Raw genomic sequence first — 19,942 nt, 5'->3', positions numbered from 1 at the left:
TTTTTTTGCTGGCATTTTGTAGTCCTTTTGTCATCCATGGTCTTCCTGCATAATTGTGTTTCCTATTGATTTCAATTACTGGGCAGTTTTTATCAAGTAACGTGTTAAATGTTCTTAAAAATCCTTCGTAAGCTTTATTAACTTCTGTTTGTTCATATATAATATTCCAATCTTGCTTTGAAAGTTACTTTCTAAGACAGTTTAACGTCTTCTCTGTTCTTATTCTTTTGTAAATAATCTCGTGTCCATCGCTGTTGACTTTATAATGGCAATTATAAGATGCAAAGACTGGTAAATGGTCACTTATGTCGTTGATTAATAGCCCACTTTTTATATTTTCTTCTATTATATTTGTAAATGTATTATCTAATAGAGTTGCGAGATGTTATATTGGAAATAAACCGATGCTGTACATGGAGTCAATAAATTATTCTGTACTCTTATTATGATTTGGATTCAATAAGTCAATATTAAAGTCCCCACAAATAAACATTCTTTTCTGATTTACATTTGTAAATAAGTCCTCCATATTATCCTTAAATATCTTAGTTCTGTAAATACAACTGACAATTAGGTTTTTCCTTTTTTCCGTACTTATTTCCACTGTTAAACATTCCATCATTCCATCGATAACAGTCGTCGTTCTTCCAATTCTGTTGTACTTTAGGTTTTTATCAATGTAAAGTGCCACCCCACCTCCTTTCTTGTTGATCCTGTCTACATGAAGGAATTCATATCCATTTATTTCAAAGTCTTCTTCTTTTCCAGGAGTTATCCAGATCTCTGATATGGCTTTCACCTTGAATGGCTGTTCAAACTGTTTTATGTAGTCTTTGATGGATTGAAAGTTTGCATATAAGCTTTGACTATTAAAGTGAACCGTTGTTATACCCTTTTCTACCTTGATTTTCTTTTTAAATTGCTCATTTGTATAATAATAGCATTCATTTGTCTTATTGTTAAAAAAATTACAATCAGGATCTATGTTGCTGTCATGCACCATTTTTTTATTTTGCAATAAACCTCCTTCACGTGTCAGTGAGTGCCTGCTCTGGGGTCCTCATTTATTTCCTCCACACGGCTCACCCCGGTTAGCCGTGACAAATCATCCATGCGACGCATCTTCCCACCGCCTTCAAGTTGGACTCAAGTTTATAAAGAACCCATGTCAAAGTATTGTGGTTAAGTTATATCCAATTTATTAACCCACCTCTGAGATGAAGTGCAGCTGCGAAGAACATTCTTTCTCCCGTTTGGCTACAGCAGGCGATGAGGTGCGTTTAATGTTTCTCTGTTAATTTGAGTTTCCATGAGACTGCGATAAACTTTTTTTTTTAATTTTTTATATATATATATATATATATATATATATATATATATATATATATATATATATATATATATATATATATATATATATATATATATATATATATATATATATATATATATATATATATATATATATAAAATACATATATATTACTATGCCAATCCTGTTTAGTTTTGTAGGTATTGTCTATATTGAGGGGTCTTTTTTTATTCTTATTTCATTTTGCAAAATTTTTTGAATTAGGCCCTCCAATTAAAATAGATTTTCTGTTGTCTGTTGAAAAGATCTGGATGGATATTTTATTTTTTTCTTTATTTCTATTTTTCAGTTTTATTTTTCAAGACTGTGAGTTCTCTTTTTTAAATAACTGGACCTACTAGTGATGGCCAAATGAAGCTTTCTGAAGCATGGAAGCTTGTATTGAAAAACGGTTCATTGCTTTTCAACACAGTCCTGTCTGGTGACATCTGGTGGCCAAAATATGAAGAGCAGCTTGAATCTACAACGAACTGCTTCATTATGACTGCCCACTCTACAGAGTGGAGTTCACGTTTCTGTCTGATATTGGGCCACCGTTGTCTTGCTTTGAACATGTATTTTTTGGGGGTGAAAAAATTCTTGATCAAAATTATATATTTAACAAATGAACAACAAACTCTCCTTGTTTAAACATGCGCCACGGTGTGGTCTCTCTTTGTTTGTGACTTCTTGATGTTGGTAAACAGTAATAATTGAAAAATACATATAATATACATGTAATAATGTACAACACATTATGGAGTATGCTTCTGCTGTGAAGTCCTGCCTCCATGTAGTTGTGCAATTAATCACTGGACAGCTGGTATGTTTATTAATAATATGATATTAGGCCAATTTTCTTATACATCTTCTTTGACCTGGGGGTAGAATTCACACCCTGGAGGACGGGGCTGTGGCCCCCCCACACTCCCTAGCAGATCATTACATGGAGAAACCTTTGGAATGCAAGCATGCTGATCCACACAGGTATGCACACATGGGTATTCACAGACGCGGACTAAAGCTTTCTTGGCTGCTGCCTCAAAGCACACTGTGCGCTGTCTATCTTGCGTGCTGCACAATATCGTTTATTATTTAGTAAATACTGATATCTATGACTAGCTAGTTTATTGTGATGGTGCTTTGTTTTCTCTATTATTATGTTGCTCTTTGTTGTTTGCTGTCTCCTCTGTTTGTTTTTGTTTGTTTGTTTGTTTGTTTTTTTTTCTCCATACAGGTGACCCAGGAGTTTTTTTTTTTTTTTTTGTCTCTCTTCCCCCCCCTTCTCACCGTCTCTTCTCCCCTTTGGTTTTCTTTCTTTCTCTCCCCCTCTCTCTCTCATTCATTCCCCCTGTCCTATTTATTTAAAAAAAAAAAAAAAAAAAAAATGACAAAGGATGAACTGAAGCTCTGCCATCACGTAATGTCGCATACTGCTGTTTCTGATGTCATTTAAAAAATAAAAAAATAAAATAAAATAATAATATGATATTAGGCCAATTTTCTTATACATCTTCTTTGACCTGGGGGTAGAATTAATTGTGAACTGGAAAATGCTTATGAACTTGCAAATTAAAAACACGATGCATCTATAGTAACCCCTTTTTAATTTTTGTTTAAGAAGAGAATTTGTTCCTCTGTGCGATGGCCGAACCTGCTGGTTTTCATGGAGATAACTTCTCCAGCCTTAAAGAAAATCCTCTCACATGGGACAGAGGAGGCTGGAGTGCCTGGGTCGCACAAATTATCAGTTAAAAAGAATAAACACATTAAATTGCTGCACATTCTGTAGAATAATATTTTAAGATTATTTTAAAAATAAAATATACATTTTTATTACATTAAATGTAAAGAGTCAAATGGAAGTCTTTCTGAAGTTCTTTCATGATATTTATATTATGAAGAGAATTTTTCACATTTTCAGATAAATTAAAGATGCACAAAACAAAAACAAACAACAAGAACACAAAGCTGGCAAACCCAACCAAAATGGACCAAAATCAACTCAAAATACTCCCACACGACAGAACCTCCCCTGTTCCTCGCTGGCTCCGTATCTCTCAATAGAATGATCAGTGGTTTGCTCTCTCACCATCAAAACACTCCACAAACCCTTATAAACCACAGAATCAGGTATGTTCTAAACGAAGCTTCGGACATCACTGATCACGTGACTCCGGCCAAATGAACCAAGTGCTTCTGAAGCAGTGTGTTGACTTTTTTTGACACACGCACCAGAGCGTCAGCTTCTAGCGGGCCATCACTAGCACCTACCCTTAGTTTTGTTAATATTGGCAATAGTGAGAAGTGTTATCGTTGGTTTCAAATATATTCGACATAGGCTATCCAATTAAGGTAAATGTCAACAAGTGCGTCCTCCTTTTCCCCAGATTTGAAGGATGAGTTGGTGTTTTCTTCATGGCCCAGCCTATCCCAGAATTCATAGCGCGGAGGACAAAGACGAGCACAGGGAGAGCAAACGTCGTTCCGTGGTGTGGAGTGGATGAGCTCGGACAATTAGAAAGGAAAGGCAGGAGAAGAGATCAAAGGAAGTTGCAAACAACGGATATCTTAATGGATCAATGAGGGGAACCCTCGATCGCGTAGCGACGTGGCTCGACTTTGAGCTGAAGCTCTGACAGAGAAGAATGCTGGATTTGAGATTTGAGGTAGGGCTTGGCGGCTCAAAAAGCTTGTGAGCTTGTCTTTGAGTAGAAGATGGATAGGAGGTGCTTAGCTGGTTAATTACTTCAGATAAGGTAGCAATAACGACTGAGCTGATTTCTGAATTAACAGAAGTGACAGCAGCAGCTTGGGTAGAGTTGATGAATTGAAAGATTGATTAGAGGAAAATAATCTCTTTAATAATAACCCCCAAAATTGTCCAAGAGCAGAGAGCGTGGGAGATGATAAGCCGTTCAGACGCAGTCAGAACCGTGAGTCAACTTAGAGAGCGGTCTCGAATGATTGTGTTGAGGGTGGATGCCTGATGATGCTAGTGAAAACACATGAGAAGTGAAGGGACGCCTTGAAAAATTACGCGCGCGACTCAGTTTGGATGTCTTAAAAGGATTGATGGAGGACAGAACCTGGCATCTCTGTGCCACGAAGGTTCAGCTTTGCTTTGGAAAGGCAGGAAAGATGGCAGTGAAACTGGCATCTCGGTGCTGGAAGCATGCTGCTGCATTTGCGAATGAGGGATAAAGAGAGAACCTGGCATCTCTTTGCCATGAGGTTCGCCGATGCTTTGGAAAGGCAGGAAAGATGGCAGCGAATCTGGCATCTCAGTGCCGAGCAGAGAAACTGGCAACTCTATATTAGAAAGCGTGCTGCTGCGTTTGCGAATGAGGGATAAAGAGAGAACCTGGCATCTCGGTGCCAGAGGGGTTTACTACTGCTTTGCAATAATGGACGCAGAGAAACTGGCAACGTGGTTAAAGAAGATTGCTGCTGCGATTAAGAATGATGGACATAGAAGGAACCAGCGGGAAGGATTCTCTGCTGCTTTAGCCATGATGGATGGACAGGAACTGGCAACTCAGGGGTAAGAAGCTTGTCACTGCGGTTTGCACATGGCAGATATAGCAAGAACCTGACACCTCTGTGCTAGAAGGGTTTGCTGCTGCTTGCAATGATAGAAGCGGAGAAACTGGCAGTTCGGTAGTAGGGAAGCTAGATGCTGCATGCAAATGGGGGATGAAGGAAAACCTGGCAACCCGGTGGCTTTTAATTTATTTGTCTATACAGACAACTGCCAACCCGATGGTAGAAAAGCTGCTGCTGCTTTCGCGAATGAGCAATAAAGGAACCTGGCAACCGGGTGCCGACGTTTGCTATGGAGTCTAGCCGAGGAGGGAAGAGGTTGGGAACCTGGCAACTCGGTGCAGAGGTTTCCTGCAGAAATTTGCAAAGGATGGATGGGTGGCTGAGAACCTGGCAACCTGGTGCCGAGGTTTGCCGCGGAGTTTAGCAGAGGAGGGATGAGTGGCTGAGAACCTGGCAACTCAGTGCCGATGTTTGCCGTAGAGCATGGCTATTCAACTACGAAGTTAGATTTTCAAACCGAGGAATTTATCTGGGCCAGATATTTTTTTTGAAGCCAGTAAGCAGCAGATCATGATCAATTTCCAACCCACACAACTGTACTGAAAAACAAGTAATTTTTTTATTCCTATTCCCCTGTAAATCTGGTGACCTCTCACAAATGCACACCAAAAGGTCCATGTAGTGGCAATTCCTTTACTTTTGAATGATCAAACGTCCCACAACTTAAAGTCCACAAGCCACTGCTGCACTGAGGTAATATTTCGTACGCAGGCAAAAGAAGTCCATTGTCCAAACCTTTTAGTTGAGAGTTTTGGTTTTGGTTTATTTATCCATTTGGCAAGCAATAACAAGATCCTTCCTACTGCTTCTCCTGCTCTGGTAAAAAACCATAGGCCCACCCCAATGCATGCTGGTCCTATACCAGTCTCTTTATTTATAGAAACAAAATGGCCCTACAGCTCTTACTGACTAATTTAACAAAATAACAACAAACAAAACAAATCATTTAAAACAAAATATTAACCGACAAATAAACCCCAAAATATAAGTAAACTAACAACAAACTTTAACTAATTTCAAAAATAAGAACAAAAACAAAAATAAAGAACAAATAGCTCCAACACTCCGGCCCCTAATTGTGCATACAATCACAATTACTTTAAAGTCCCAAAAGGAGGAGCTATTCCCTTAAACAAATCCTTAATTTTCATTGAGGATTTTCTTCACGATGAGGCTTCCAGTAGCAAAATAAGTTTTGTCACTGGCCTTTCCAAAACACTGGTCCTTGTTTGTAGTCTCACAGAACGCACCAAGCCTTTTGCATCCTGGTTTACATTTAAGACTTTCGCCATCATCCATGATCCTCTTGGAGCTGTAGCGTCTGCAATTAAAACAACATCTCCAGGTATAAGACATCTTTTAGTCCTCATCCATTTTTGTCTTTCTTGCATCAAAGGTAGGTACTCAGAAAGCCATCTCTTCCAGAACAACTCTGCCATGTACTGTACCTGTTTCCACCTTTTCCTGACATGCAAATCACTTGGATGAAACAGTCCTGGTGGAAAAACTGGTTTATTTTTCAGCAACAACAAGTGATTGGGTGTCAGTGCTACAAGATCATTTGAGTCATCTGAAACTTTAGTAATGGGTCTGTCGTTCATTATAGCTTCAACCTCACAGAAGACTGTGTGGAGTCCTTCATCATCCAGAACTTGCTCCTTAAGAACTGAGGCTAAAATATTCTTTACTGAACGAATGAGACGCTCCCACACACCACCCTGGTGAGAAGCTGCTGGGATGTTGAAGTTCCATTTCATGCCATCCTGAACAAAAGCCTTTTGAATTTTGGCATGGTCCAGCTCAGTCAAACTTTCTTTCAACTCTCGATTCGCCCCAACAAAATTTGTAGCATTATCAGATCTGATGGTCGAAACTGGGCCTCGTCTACAGATGAACCTCCTCACAGCATTTATACAAGAGTCTGTATCAAGTGTACATGCCATCTCCAGATGTACTGCACGACTGGTGAAACAAGTAAAAAGAACTCCATACCTTTTAAGGAGACTTCGTCCTCTTTTAACACTTATAGGTCCAAAATAGTCCACTCCAACATTTGTGAATGGGGCTATGTCTGGCAGGACTCTCTCTTCAGGCAGATCCGCCATCTTTTGTTCAACAAACTTTCCTCTGTTGCGTCTACACGTGACACAACGAGAGATGATTTTCCTGGCAGCAGAATTTGCATTTAGTATCCAGTAATTTTGTCTTAGTTTTGACAGCATGTGTGCTCTTCCTGCATGTCCCAACCTTTGATGGATATGGCGTAAAATCAGTGTTGACACATGCATATCTTTTGTCAAAATTACAGGATGCTTTAATTCCATAGGCATGGCTGCTTTATTCAATCGGCCACCCACTCTGAGGATTCCTGCATCCAACACTGGATCAAGTTTATAGAGACAATTTCCCTTAGAGACTCCTTTGAGGCCATTGCGGATTAAAGCCATTTCAGTCGTAAATTTCTGTTGTTGTGCATATTGAAGAATAGCTTGTTCTGCCTTTGCCAAGTCTTCTGGAGTGAGATTTCCTTTCTTCAAAGTGGTCTTAAATCTTTCCATTCTTATCTCCACTTCTTTCTGACCTTCCGGATCATTCTTATTCAAACCTGCAGCAAGCAACTCTTTCCTCTTCTGTGCCAACAACACCAAGACCTCTTTCATCTTTAAAAGCCAGGCTACAGAGATTTTAAGTTTTGCCCAAGACGAGAAGTAGAGGATAAAATAGCTGGTAGGATTTTGTAATTCCCTCACAATGGCATTCATTGTCAGGTCCCTTTTGACCTCTGGGTCATCTGCAGAAATTACACTGTACTCCACATCCAGTTTAGGCCATTCCTTTTCTGACTCATAGAGAAATTCTGGCCCTTTTATCCATCTCCTACATTTGAGGAGATCCCCAGCTCTCATACCTCTGGATGCGTCATCTGCAGGATTCTCCTTAGAAGAAACGTATCTCCACTGATTCACATCTGTTGCTTCCCGAATAACAGCAATTCTGTTTGCAACAAAAGTATTGAATCTTCTGGTTTCATTGGAGATGTATTTCAGTACTGTTGTGCTATCAGTCCAAAAAACTGATTTTTCCAACCTGACTTGCAGCTCCTTTTGCAGAAGCCTGTCCACCCGAACTGCAAGAACTGCAGCCGTCAATTCCAACCTGGGAATTGTAGTTTGCTTGAGAGGAGCAACTCTAGCCTTTCCCAGGATAAAAGCAACATGCGTGACGTTATTCTTTTCCAACTTTAAATATGACACCGTTCCATACCCATCTTGACTTGCATCAGAAAAATGATGAAGTTGTGCCCTATCTGGTCTTCCAAAGCAATTTGGTTTAATGCAACGTTCCACTTTAAACTTTGAAATCAGCTGGAGATCCTCCAGCCAATCACGCCACCGCTGGGAAAGAGAGTGGGGAATAACTTCATCCCACTTCAAATTTTGTCGGCAAAGCTCTTGTAGCAACAGTTTAGCTGGCATACTGAAGGGAGACAAGATTCCCAAAGGATCATACAGTGAGCTGACCACAGACAAAATTCCCCTTCTGGTTGTTGGACGGTCCTGCAGGGAGGTTCTGAACTGGAACTTGTCTGTTGCTATGCACCACTGTAAACCCAGTGCTCTCTCAACTGGAAGTTGATCTGTGTCCAAATCCAGATCCTTAATTTCCTTTGCTCTTCTTTCCTCTGGGATTGACATGAGCACTGTGCGACTGTTGCTGATCCATTTTGAAAGCTTAAATCCTCCTTTAGCGCAGATATCTGTCAGCCTCTTCACCATCGTGGCTCAAGAGTTGGGCGTTCGTCTTGTAATCGGAAGGTTGCCGGTTCGAGCCTCGGCTTGGACAGTCTCGGTCGTTGTGTCCTTGGGCAAGACACTTCACCTGTTGCCTACTGGTGGTGGTCAGAGGGCCCGGTGGCGCCAGTGTCCGGCAGCCTCGCCTCTGTCAGTGCGCCCCAGGGTGGCTGTGGCTACAATGTAGCTTGCCATCACCAGTGTGTGAATGGGTGGATGACTGGATATGTAAAGCGCTTTGGGGTCCTTAGGGACTAGTAAAAGCGCTATATAAATACAGGCCATTTACCATTTTACCATGTGCACTGCCTCCTCTTCTGAAGCAACAGATTTCAAACAATCATCCACATAAAAGTTTCTTTTGACTGTATCAACCACTTCAGCTGGAAACTGTTGTGCATTATCATCTGCAGTTCTCTGTAGAGCATAATTTGCACAACTTGGCGAAGATACAGCTCCAAACAAATGCACTTTCATCCTGCATTCCTGTGCAGACCTTGAAGTGTTGCCATGTTGCCACCACAGGAAACGGAGAAAGTTGACATGTTTTTCTGAGACGTGAACTTGGTGAAACATGGAATCAATGTCCGCCATTAATGCAACAGGCTCTTGTCTAAATCTGATCAGAACCCCAACCAGCGAGTTTGGGAGATCAGGTCCCTGTAGAAGCTGACTGTTCAATGATGCTCCTTTATAAGTTGTTCCACAGTCAAATACAACTCTTAATTTGCCCTTTGTGGGATGATACACTCCATGATGAGGGATGTACCACACCTTTCCATCATCTTTGTGCAACTCATCTACAGGCACAAACTCGGCATATCCTCGTTCAAGCATGTTGTTTACACATTTAGTGTATTCATCCTTATAATGAGTATCCTTTTCAAATCTCCGTCTGAGACTCTGGAGACGCTGCTCCGCGACACAGAGGTTATTTGGCAAACTGGAACCTTCTCTCCTGAAAGGCAAATCAATGTGATAATGATTTCCAATAAGCTTTATTGAACTACTAACAATATCCATGAAACACAGATCCTCTCTAGACATTTCAGTCTGCTCCTCTGATGATCTTTCATTAAAATCATGATTGTACTGTTTAATCAACATGTCTTCAAGACGCTCAACAGAAATCCTATTGGCTGTTACAGCAGTGCAGTTGGTTTTATTTCCACTGTTACTTCCAGTGCGCAGGGGACCATTTATGACCCAGCCAACTTTTGTTTTTACAGCATAAGGTCCACCTCCCACACTGTTTATCACCTTCCATGGCTCCAAAACATTGGAAGCATCAGTGCCTATCAGTAGCTCCACATCTGCATTAAGTTCAGTTCAGTTCAGTTCATTTTTATTTCAAACATGTGCCTTCACAATCATTACAAAATATCATTCCATTATTTGTTTGAAAAGGAGTAGGCTGAAGTATTTACTTATTTGTCCCTACCCCCTCAAGTTTTACCTCTCATTCATTTAATTTGTTTTTGTCTTAAATTAAACAAACAACATATGAAACATATAAACATATGAAGTAAAACATAACATACATAAATCAAAAACAAGAAATTAGCAAGCCCCACCACAGTATAGTTTCTTTCATATGAAAAATACAGAATGTGTATATTTGCAGATACACAAGTTATGGAAAAACAACAAACCAAAACAAAACAAAAAAACAACCAAAAAAGAACCACAACACCATTACCAGCAACATTACCATCCTGGGTTAACCCCGTTTTCTTCATTCTTATACTTATTTAAAATTAGGTTTTTATATTTTACTTTAAACTGTTTTATGTTTTGACTGTCTTTTATTTCTTCTGTTAGACTGTTCCATAATTTAACTCCTGCAATTGAGATTGACATAGTTCTTAAAGTTGTTCTAGCACTTTGTATTTTTAAATTCCATTTCCCTCTTAAGTTATACCCACCTTCTCTTTCTATGAACAATTTACAGATTTCTTTGGGAAGCAATTTATTTCTGACTTTATACATTATTTGCGCTGTTTTAAGCTTCACCAAGTCTTGGAATTTAATAGCTTGCATTTTGACAAAGAGTGCATTTGTATGGTCCCTGTACCCTACATTATTTATTAATCTAATGGCCCTTTTCTGTATTATAGTTATTGTTTGTGTGTTACTTTTGTATGTGTTTCCCCAGACCTCTACACAGTAGCTCATATATGGCAGTAGTAAAGCACAGTATAATATGTGCAGGGCTTTCTGATCCAACATATGCTTTGCTTTCCCCAGGACGGCAATGCCCCGTGCCAATTTCCCCCGAACATAAGTAATGTGTGGCTTCCAACAGAGCTTGTGGTCAATGATCACCCCAAGAAATTTTATTTCATTTACTCTTTCTAAATATACATTGTCAACACATATTTCTACTTCGATGTTTTTCTTTTGGTTTCCAAACAACATGAATTTGGTTTTATCGAGATTCAATGATAATTTATTTATATCAAACCACTTCTTTAATATCGTTAATTCCTGTGTGATCATTTCCAAAACCTGTGGCAATTCCCCACCTGCACACAGTATATTTGTGTCATCTGCAAATATTACAAACTTTAAAATCTCCGATACTCTGCAGATATCATTTAAGTACATAATAAACATTTTTGGACCCAGTACTGAACCTTGAGCTACTCCACAAGCTATATCCATCAAATTAGATTTATATTCATTTATTTGTACATATTGTTGCCTATTCCCTACATAGCTTTTTAACCATTCCAAAACCACTCCCCTAAACCCGTACTTTTCCAGTTTTTTTAATAGAATTTCATGATTAACAGTATCAAACGCCTTCTTTAGATCTAAGAAAACTCCGAGCGCATACCTCTTATTATCCATACATTCCGTTATCTTTTCCATTAAATCTATCAGTGCCAAAGCTGTTGATCTGTTGTTTCTGAACCCATACTGACTATCTGTCATTAATTCATATTTTTCCACAAAACTGTCAAATCTTTTTATGAAGAGTTTTTCCAGTATCTTAGAGAACTGGGAGAGTATTGACACTGGTCTATAGTTTGTAAAATGATGTCTTTCACCGGTTTTGTAAATGGGAATAACTTTAGCAACTTTCATTTTTTGTGGAAAAACTCCTTTTTGAAACGACAAGTTGAATATATATTTTAATGGTTTTACGATACCATCAATAACTGTCTTTACCGTTACCATATCAATATCATTCCAGTCTGTACTGGTTTTGTTCTTAAGTCCTCTAACCATGTCATAAATCTCTTTCTCTTCCACTGCTCTTAAAAACATTGAGCTACTATTCCTTTCAATATTTTCACCAGTGTCCCTTTCTATTCCATCAACCTTTATTTCTTCTGCCAGTTTTGGCCCTATGTTTACGAAGAATTCATTAAAGCCATTTACTATCTCCTCCATGTTATTAATACTTCTTGTCCCTTCTATAAAGTACCCAGGGTAATCATTATTCCTTGATTCATTTTTGATTATTCTGTTTAATACATTCCATATATCTCTTGTGTTATCTTTATTGTGTTCTAACCTTTTAATGTAATACTCTCTTTTACAGGATCTCATTATATTAGTTAATTTATTTTTGTAAGTTTTATACTTCATTTCAGTTTCTATTGTTCTCTTTTTTATGAATTCTCGATATAAGGTATTCTTTTTTTTGCTGGCATTTTGTAGTCCTTTTGTCATCCATGGTCTTCCTGCATAGTTGTGTTTCCTATTGATTTCAATTACTGGGCAGTTTTTATCAAGTAATGTGTTAAATGTTCTTAAAAATCCTTCGTAAGCTTTATTAACTTCTGTTTGTTCATATACAATATTCCAATCTTGCTTTAAAAGTTCATTTCTAAGACAATTTAAGGTCTTCTCTGTTCTTATTCTTTTGTAAATAATCTTATGTCCATCGTTGTTCACTTTATAATGGCAATTATACGATGCAAAGACTGGTAAATGGTCACTTATATCATTGATTAACAGCCCACTTTTTATCTTTCCTTCTATTATATTTGTAAATATATTATCTAATAGAGTTGCACAATTTAACAGGTTTAAGATGAGGCCACTGATCGATGTCGCTTTGCTGGGGAATATTAACTGTAGAAACTGGCATAGTCTTTTGAGTCAAAACATCTGGCAATGGCATGAAATCATTTGCTTCCAAACCAGACACTTCCAAACCAGACAGAACTTGTGTACTAACAATCTTATCTTGACTCATTGTTCTCAAAAAGATATTGGTCTTTTTACCTTTTACATTCAGCCTTTTTGCCAAAGTTTCTGTACAGAATGTACCTGAACTTCCAGGATCCAAAAACGCATAAGTTTGCACAATTTTATTACTCTTTTGGCTCTTAACTTGAACTGGAACTATAGAAAAAATTGCATCAACTTCATGACCAGCCCCAATATACCCACATGTCTGAGTGGTTGCAGTTGAAAAGTTGACATTAGAGTTTGTCCTCTGTTGAGTTTGTTCCGAAGACGCACCTGGATCCTTTCGCTCTATATGAAGAACCCCTGGGTGCCTTTGGTGACACACGTCGCAATCCAAACGACTCCTACAGTCTTTGCTTGTGTGACCAACTTTTAAACAACCAAAACAAATTCCCCTTTCCTTGATAAAAGTCAACTTATCCTGATGCGTTTTAGCTTTAAACTGCTTACAATTCTCTAGTAAATGGTTGCTGTGTGAACAAAACAAACAACTATGCAGAACGGCGGAAGTTGTTCTGCTTCCAGTTGATTGAGCTTTGATTCCTGGCACTGTACTGACATTAGTGGCAAAACTACTTCCCTTTTTTCTTTGCTTGGTAGAACTTGAAGCTTTAAAGCTGCTTCCAGATTGTGAGTCTTGTATGTTGCCAAACACTGGATCTGATGCTACTTTTACCTGTTTTATTATAAAGGTAACCAGATCAGTGAATACTGCTCTGTAACCATTTTGTTCCTGCAGTTCATAGGCAACAACTCTCCATTTTTCCCTCAATTTGTATGGAAGTTTCATAACAACCATTCTCATATTTGAGGGCAAATCCAACTCCTTCATATAAACAACTTGCTGCATTAGATTCGAACATCCTTGAAGAAAAAGAGAGAATGACTGTAGACCTTTCACATCCTCACTTTTAATAGGTACCCAACTCACAATCCTCTCCATATATGCAGAGGCAATTTTATTTTCGTTCCCAAAATGTTCTTCAAGAAGATCTTTGGCTGTGGAATAGCCCTGCTCAGGTGGTAAGTGCTGACAACTATGCACCAAATCCCTAGGCTGCCCCCTAGTGAACTGCTCTAAAAAATGCAAACAGTCGCTCCAGTTATCAGTTTTAGCTTCCACTCCATTTTCAAAGGCATTCATAAATGATCTGTACTGTAAAGGGTCTCCATCAAACACAGGGATGTTTCTGGCGGGGAGGACAGAAGATAAGTTTTGTTTTACAAGCAAAGTAGTGATGTCATTTTGTTTTTGCATAATATTTACAATCTCCTTCGTGCAATTCCCAGTCAAAGTAGGAGACTGAGGCTGTGTTTGCTGCGTCACTTGAGCTGAATCATCAACCTGATGTTGGGTTTGACTTTGTCTAGGTACGATTACTTGTGATTCAGATGCAGAATTTATACCAGAGTAATCTCTTGATGTTGGAACAAATGTATCGGCACAAGGATTTAAACTAGGCGCTTCTTGTACGTGCCCTCTTTCAAAATAAGAGTTCATTCCATCAGAATGCTCAGAGATACAAACTGAATTTATTTTTAAGACACGAAGCTTTGCATTAGTGGCTGCCAGCTCTGTTTCCAAGGATAATGTCTCCTTTTCTTTTCTCAGTTTTCCTCTTGCGCTTCGATAGAATGTTTTTTCTTTAATGCAGCCAGTCGCTCCATGAGCGCTGCCTTGTCAGCCGCAGCTTTAATGCATGCGGAAGATGTTGATGAAATTCGACTTTGCTGTGACAAGGTTTTTGAAGGTGGTTTTACACTTGAGATATTAGAGACACTGTCTTCAGGTTTTATTTCATCCAAACTTTCAACAGCTTTATCATTGCGAACAGTATTGTTTTGTTCAGTATACGGCTCGCCCGCCTCCTGCAACCAAACCTTTACTTTGTCCATAAAAACAGAGAATGCTGTCACCTTCGACTGAAAATGTGCAACTTGCCTTTTCACTTCATCTTCTGGCAGTGGCAAACTTAAAAAGGATTCTTGCAAAGCGTTTGCATCTTGATAGCATTTAATAAACTTCCCAAATTCAGAAGACACTTCCTTAACGTTTTCATGTGAGGTCATTAAAGCGGAAATTTTCCCCATGTACTTAGATGCTTGCTTACACATTGAACTGCGCTTTTCTTGGCATGTCTTTATATACAAATCCAAACCTTTTGGCGTAAATTTAACGCTTCTTTTCTCTGCTTGCATCTCAGTGTCATCCTCTCGTTTACTCTTAATATCCGACATTTTTATTGTCCTCTTGGATTATTTCAAACTTTATAAAGATGCACAGCACACTGAGAGTCCATAGCCTAAAGTACAAACATGACATCCATTTACCTGCCTTTTGCAGCGGACAAACATTTCCACAGAGGGCGTTGGCATGTTTCAATTAGCGATCCAATTATGCACCAATTTAGTACGTCAAAACTCAGTTCATCAGTCTTTGTAGTGAAATTATGTCTTTAAACTCCAATAGTTTCACCGTTTTCCTTTACGGCTTAAACAATATTATCACTCACCAGCTTTGACGAACGAGTGACATGTTGATCCAGGCTTCAACATCAAATCCGTCTGGATTACTCACCAGACGATCCAATACCTTTTATTCGAGTTCGACGGTGATCCTTGAAATCCTTATATCCATTAATGAAGGATTATTCCTTTGTCCACGGGAAGGTTTTTTACTTTGTGTAGTGGCAATTCCTTTACTTTTGTATGATCAAACGTCCCACAACTTAAAGTCCACAAGCCACTGCTGCACTGAGGTAATATTTCGTACGCAGGCAAAAGAAGTCCATTGTCCAAACCTTTTAGTTGAGAGTTTTGGTTTTGGTTTATTTATCCATTTGGCAAGCAATAACAAGATCCTTCCTACTGCTTCTCCTGCTCTGGTAAAAAACCATAGGCCCACCCCAATGCATGCTGGTCCTATACCAGTCTCTTTATTTATAGAAACAAAATGGCCCTACAGCTCTTACTGACTAATTTAACAAAATAACAACAAACAAAACAAATCATTTAAAACAAAATATTAACCGACAAATAAACCCCAAAATATAAGTAAACTAACAACAAACTTTAACTAATTTCAAAAATAAGAACAAAAACAAAAATAAAGAACAAATAGCTCCAACAGTCCATTTAAAAAAAGGGAGCTATAACTAAACTATTTTTTGCACATTTGAAATAATAATAATAATAATAACAAAAAACATTTTGATAATTCCCTTTCAAATTAAAATAATTTTCCTGCCATGGATGGAGCCCCATCCGTCACAAGTATACAGACACGCTTCATATCCAGACCATTTTCCTCAAAAAGAGCTGAAATCTTCTCAAACATTATTTCGCCAGCTGTGTGTCCCTCTAACGGTAGTAAACCGAGCAATTTCCCATCCAAAAAACGGACATATACGCACAACTGGGCATTATCAGTTCTGTCTGTGATCTCCTGCTATAGACATTACATCAGTTTTCTTCAGGTCATCTAACAGCATTTCAAACTCGTCTGACGCCAGAACTTCAACTCTACGAATATTTGAACTGTCCTACAGGGGTACGTTTTTAATAGCAGATGTCACACTCACTTTTCACCGCATCCACCACGGCCAGCATGCAGTATTTCATTGTTTCAGAATCTGTGAAAGGCCTTTTCTTCTTCGCCAAGAAGCAAACACGAAGGGAAGATGCTGCAGCTCTCTTGGGCTGAACAGGACCCTCACCATGGTAGTACAACTCCGGTTGTAAGATTATTAAACTCGGTAAAATGAATAAGTATTTGTCAGTCCGGGCAGGGTTAAACCGACAGTTTTCATTGTCAATTTTGTGCTTTTGGAGTGAGAGAGACATGCTGTTGTCGCATCATATATTACGATGATTGTTTAATATGTTTACATCACGGTGCATTGTGGGTTAAATATTGCTAGGCGAGTGTTGCATTCACAGTCTACACTACGCTGTAGGAAATTTAAATTTTTAAATTTTTTTTTTTAATTAATTAATTTTTTGCGTTTTCTCTGTGTTTCTGCCAGGACCACAGGCAGGGCCACTCGCAGGTTGCTTCTGGGCCGCATTTGGCCCGCGAGCCACCATTTGAATAGGCTTGCCGTAGAATTTAGCCGAGGAGGGATGAGTGGCTGCGAACCTGGCAACTTGGTGCCAACATTTGCTGGGAATTTAGCAGATGAGAGGTTAGGAACATGGCAACTCGATGCCGAGGTTTGCTGCGGAGAACAGAGTTGAGGTTCCCCCCCTGCTACCTGGCGCCTGCGGGTGGGTGGAGCTACAAAGTACGCTGTAGCTTTTGCTATTGGAGCTGCAATTTGTTTGGAAGCGTGGATTCGGTGTTGGCGGCTAACTCGCCCGGCCTGTGACACGTTCTGGAGCAACGTGAGAGGAGCTGTGAGTAGGGATAGGTATCGTTTAGGTTTTATCTGATAACAGTACCAAACCGGTACTTTTGAAACGTAGCCGGTGCTTAAAGAATGAAGAACACACACTTTGTCCAAAAACCCCTCATGTTTAGCTGTTTTTTTGTAAAAAGATAACAATGTTAGCCTTTTCTGCAGCTATGGGGCATATATGGTATCACTCTTGGCTGGAAGCAGTGCTTAAACAATGGAAAAAACACAAACTTTGTCCAAAAACCTCTCATGTTCAGCTGGTTTTTGTAAAAAGATAACAATGTTAGCCTTTTCTGCAGCTATGGGGCATATATGGTATCACTCTTGGCTGGAAGCAGTGCTTAAACAATGGAAAAAACACAAACTTTGTCCTAAACCTCTCATGTTCAGCTGTTTCCCACTTTTTCTTTGGTCATTTTAGCCTTTTTGGCCAGGGTGAAGGGAGTATCTGCCATCAAACAAGAAGACAGCCTCATGTAGCTATGATGATGTTTGCTAGTTCACCTTACATGCATTAATGTAATAACGTGGTTAGCCTACTCAACGTAAATTACACATGAACAACATTAAGCTACTCACGCAGAGAAGAACGGCTGCTGCTGCATCATCATCCTCATCATTTCTGCTACACTGGCAGGGCTAGGGGCCAGGACTCTCCTCTTCGGGTTTTTGGGGATGTTGCTAACTCCGGGTCCGATAACAGGCACCACACCCGCAGTAGATGTCTGCGGGTCTCGCAGCAAGCTATAAAATACGGCGCATTTCTCGGCTTTAAAAAAAACGCTATGCGTCGCCAGGTGTTTCATCAGATTCGAGGTGTTACCTCCTTTGACAGTATCACAGTATCAGCTTAAAGCACTTGTTGCTGCCGAGTTTGCATCTTTTGCTGTGAAGTACAGCCAGACTTTGACCGCTTCGCCTTGGGCATTTTTAATCTGTAGCTCTGCTCTAAAAGAACCTACGTACCTGGACCCGCCTACTATCCTCGGAAACGTAAAATGATTGGCTGGAATCCAAAATGTATCTCAGGGAAATAAAGCACCGAAATGTGCACTGCTTTTCGGTCTGGTTACTACCGTTTATGTCAGAATGGGTGCCATCATGGCACCGGATACCGGTACCCATCGCTAGCTGTGAGTTCTGCTGGCGGGCGACCTCGCTGGTTTTTGCTGAAATGGCGGGCGGCCGGATTACTTCATGACTGGATTTAGCGGAGATAAACTGACTGGATGGATGTAAAAGACCGTATGTCGGGTGGCGAGAAAACTGCTAGGTTGTCGTCAGCATTCGGTTTTTTGGAAGCACGCCGTTTGTTTCTGGGATTGCCGGAGGAAAAGCGATGGATGCAGAGCTTGGGTAGTTGTTCGTCTGACGCGCTGACGGACGAGAGGGTGATTGTAGTGAATGGAAGGGTGAGTAAAATTACGTTACTCCCGAGAGATGAGCTGTGCTTAAAGGTATTCGCTGAGAATGGACAGTTTGCAGAACTGGGGGGAACCCAGATGACAACCGGAAGGAGCGTGTTTGGAGGCGTGGTCCCGCTCCTGAAATTCCGATACATCCAAATTCATGGGCTGCGTCCTCCTGAGGCCGCATTTGTAGATCGATTACGTCACAGCGACGCGCCGAAGGCTGTCCAAATTCGTAGACTCCCGACTTCCTTTTCCCCGAATTTGAAGGATGGGTCGGGTGTGTCCTTCGTGGCCTACCATATCCCAGAATTCATAGTGCAGCCCAGCCAAACTCCAGTTTCCAACAATGGCGGCCACTACTAAGTTTTAAAATTACTCTTACTAATCTATAAGTCACTTAGACAACCTAAAAATGTTATTGTTGGGCTTTGTTCAGTGTTTTGTTTGTTCGTGAGTAAATCGGTTTGGCTGAGATTAAAGTTATTAGATTAGATTAGATTAGATTAGATAAAATAAAACTTTATTAATTCCCCGGGTGGGTTCCTCCTTGGTTTTTACACAGCTGAATAAACGTCAAACAGAAAACTGATTAAACAGAAGTGTGAGACAGTCGAGAGTTTACTCCAGTGTCCTGTTATATTTTAGATAGCAAGGAGCAGACGGCTGAGTTTATTAAACTCCACCGAGACAGCGGTGACGCAGATCTGAAGGCTAGACCGTCCAATTTCCCCAGCCGTTTACTTCCGGCCTACCCGACCTTCTGAGGACCCAGCCCACGTAGACCGCGAAGGCCGGGTCCTCAGGAGGATGCAATCCATGAATTTGGACACGACCATAATCTCCTATAGGGCTTTGGAGTTGATATCACGCTGCAGTGCATTGTGGGATTGCGGCGCCATGACAGAAGGCAACAAATCAAAACAAACACACTGTGTAGGAAGCAGGACTGTCACAACCATGCTTAAAATCAGCACAAAAGACTAAGGGCTGTATCGCGACCGATTGCGCCCAGACGCCAAGAGACGGTACTTGGAAAAAATAGCGTGCATCGGTAATGTGGACCCGTATGAAATAAGGCAGTGGAGCAGAAACCCAGACAGCCTACCGCTGTTGTCCTGCCCTGATACCTTCTCGTACCTTGTCTGTGGAGTCAGTGCATACACGGCGAATCATTTTCGG

At 40.0% G+C, this 19,942-nt stretch overlaps 1 pseudogene; it reads right to left on the bottom strand.

Annotated features, from left to right (window-relative positions):
• Nucleotides 1-13,803: 13,803 nt before the first annotated feature.
• Nucleotides 13,804-15,301, bottom strand: LOC146693084 (uncharacterized; annotated as a pseudogene).
• Nucleotides 15,302-19,942: the final 4,641 nt, after the last annotated feature.

This window comes from Copadichromis virginalis, linkage group LG15, assembly GCF_057382275.1.
Source record: "Copadichromis virginalis isolate Kocher_CV1m ecotype Utaka linkage group LG15, C_Virginalis_male_GT1.1, whole genome shotgun sequence".
Taxonomy (NCBI): Eukaryota; Metazoa; Chordata; class Actinopteri; order Cichliformes; family Cichlidae; genus Copadichromis; species Copadichromis virginalis.
Note: the sequence above shows the minus strand (reverse complement) of the source record. Positions and strands in the feature narration are given on the sequence as shown.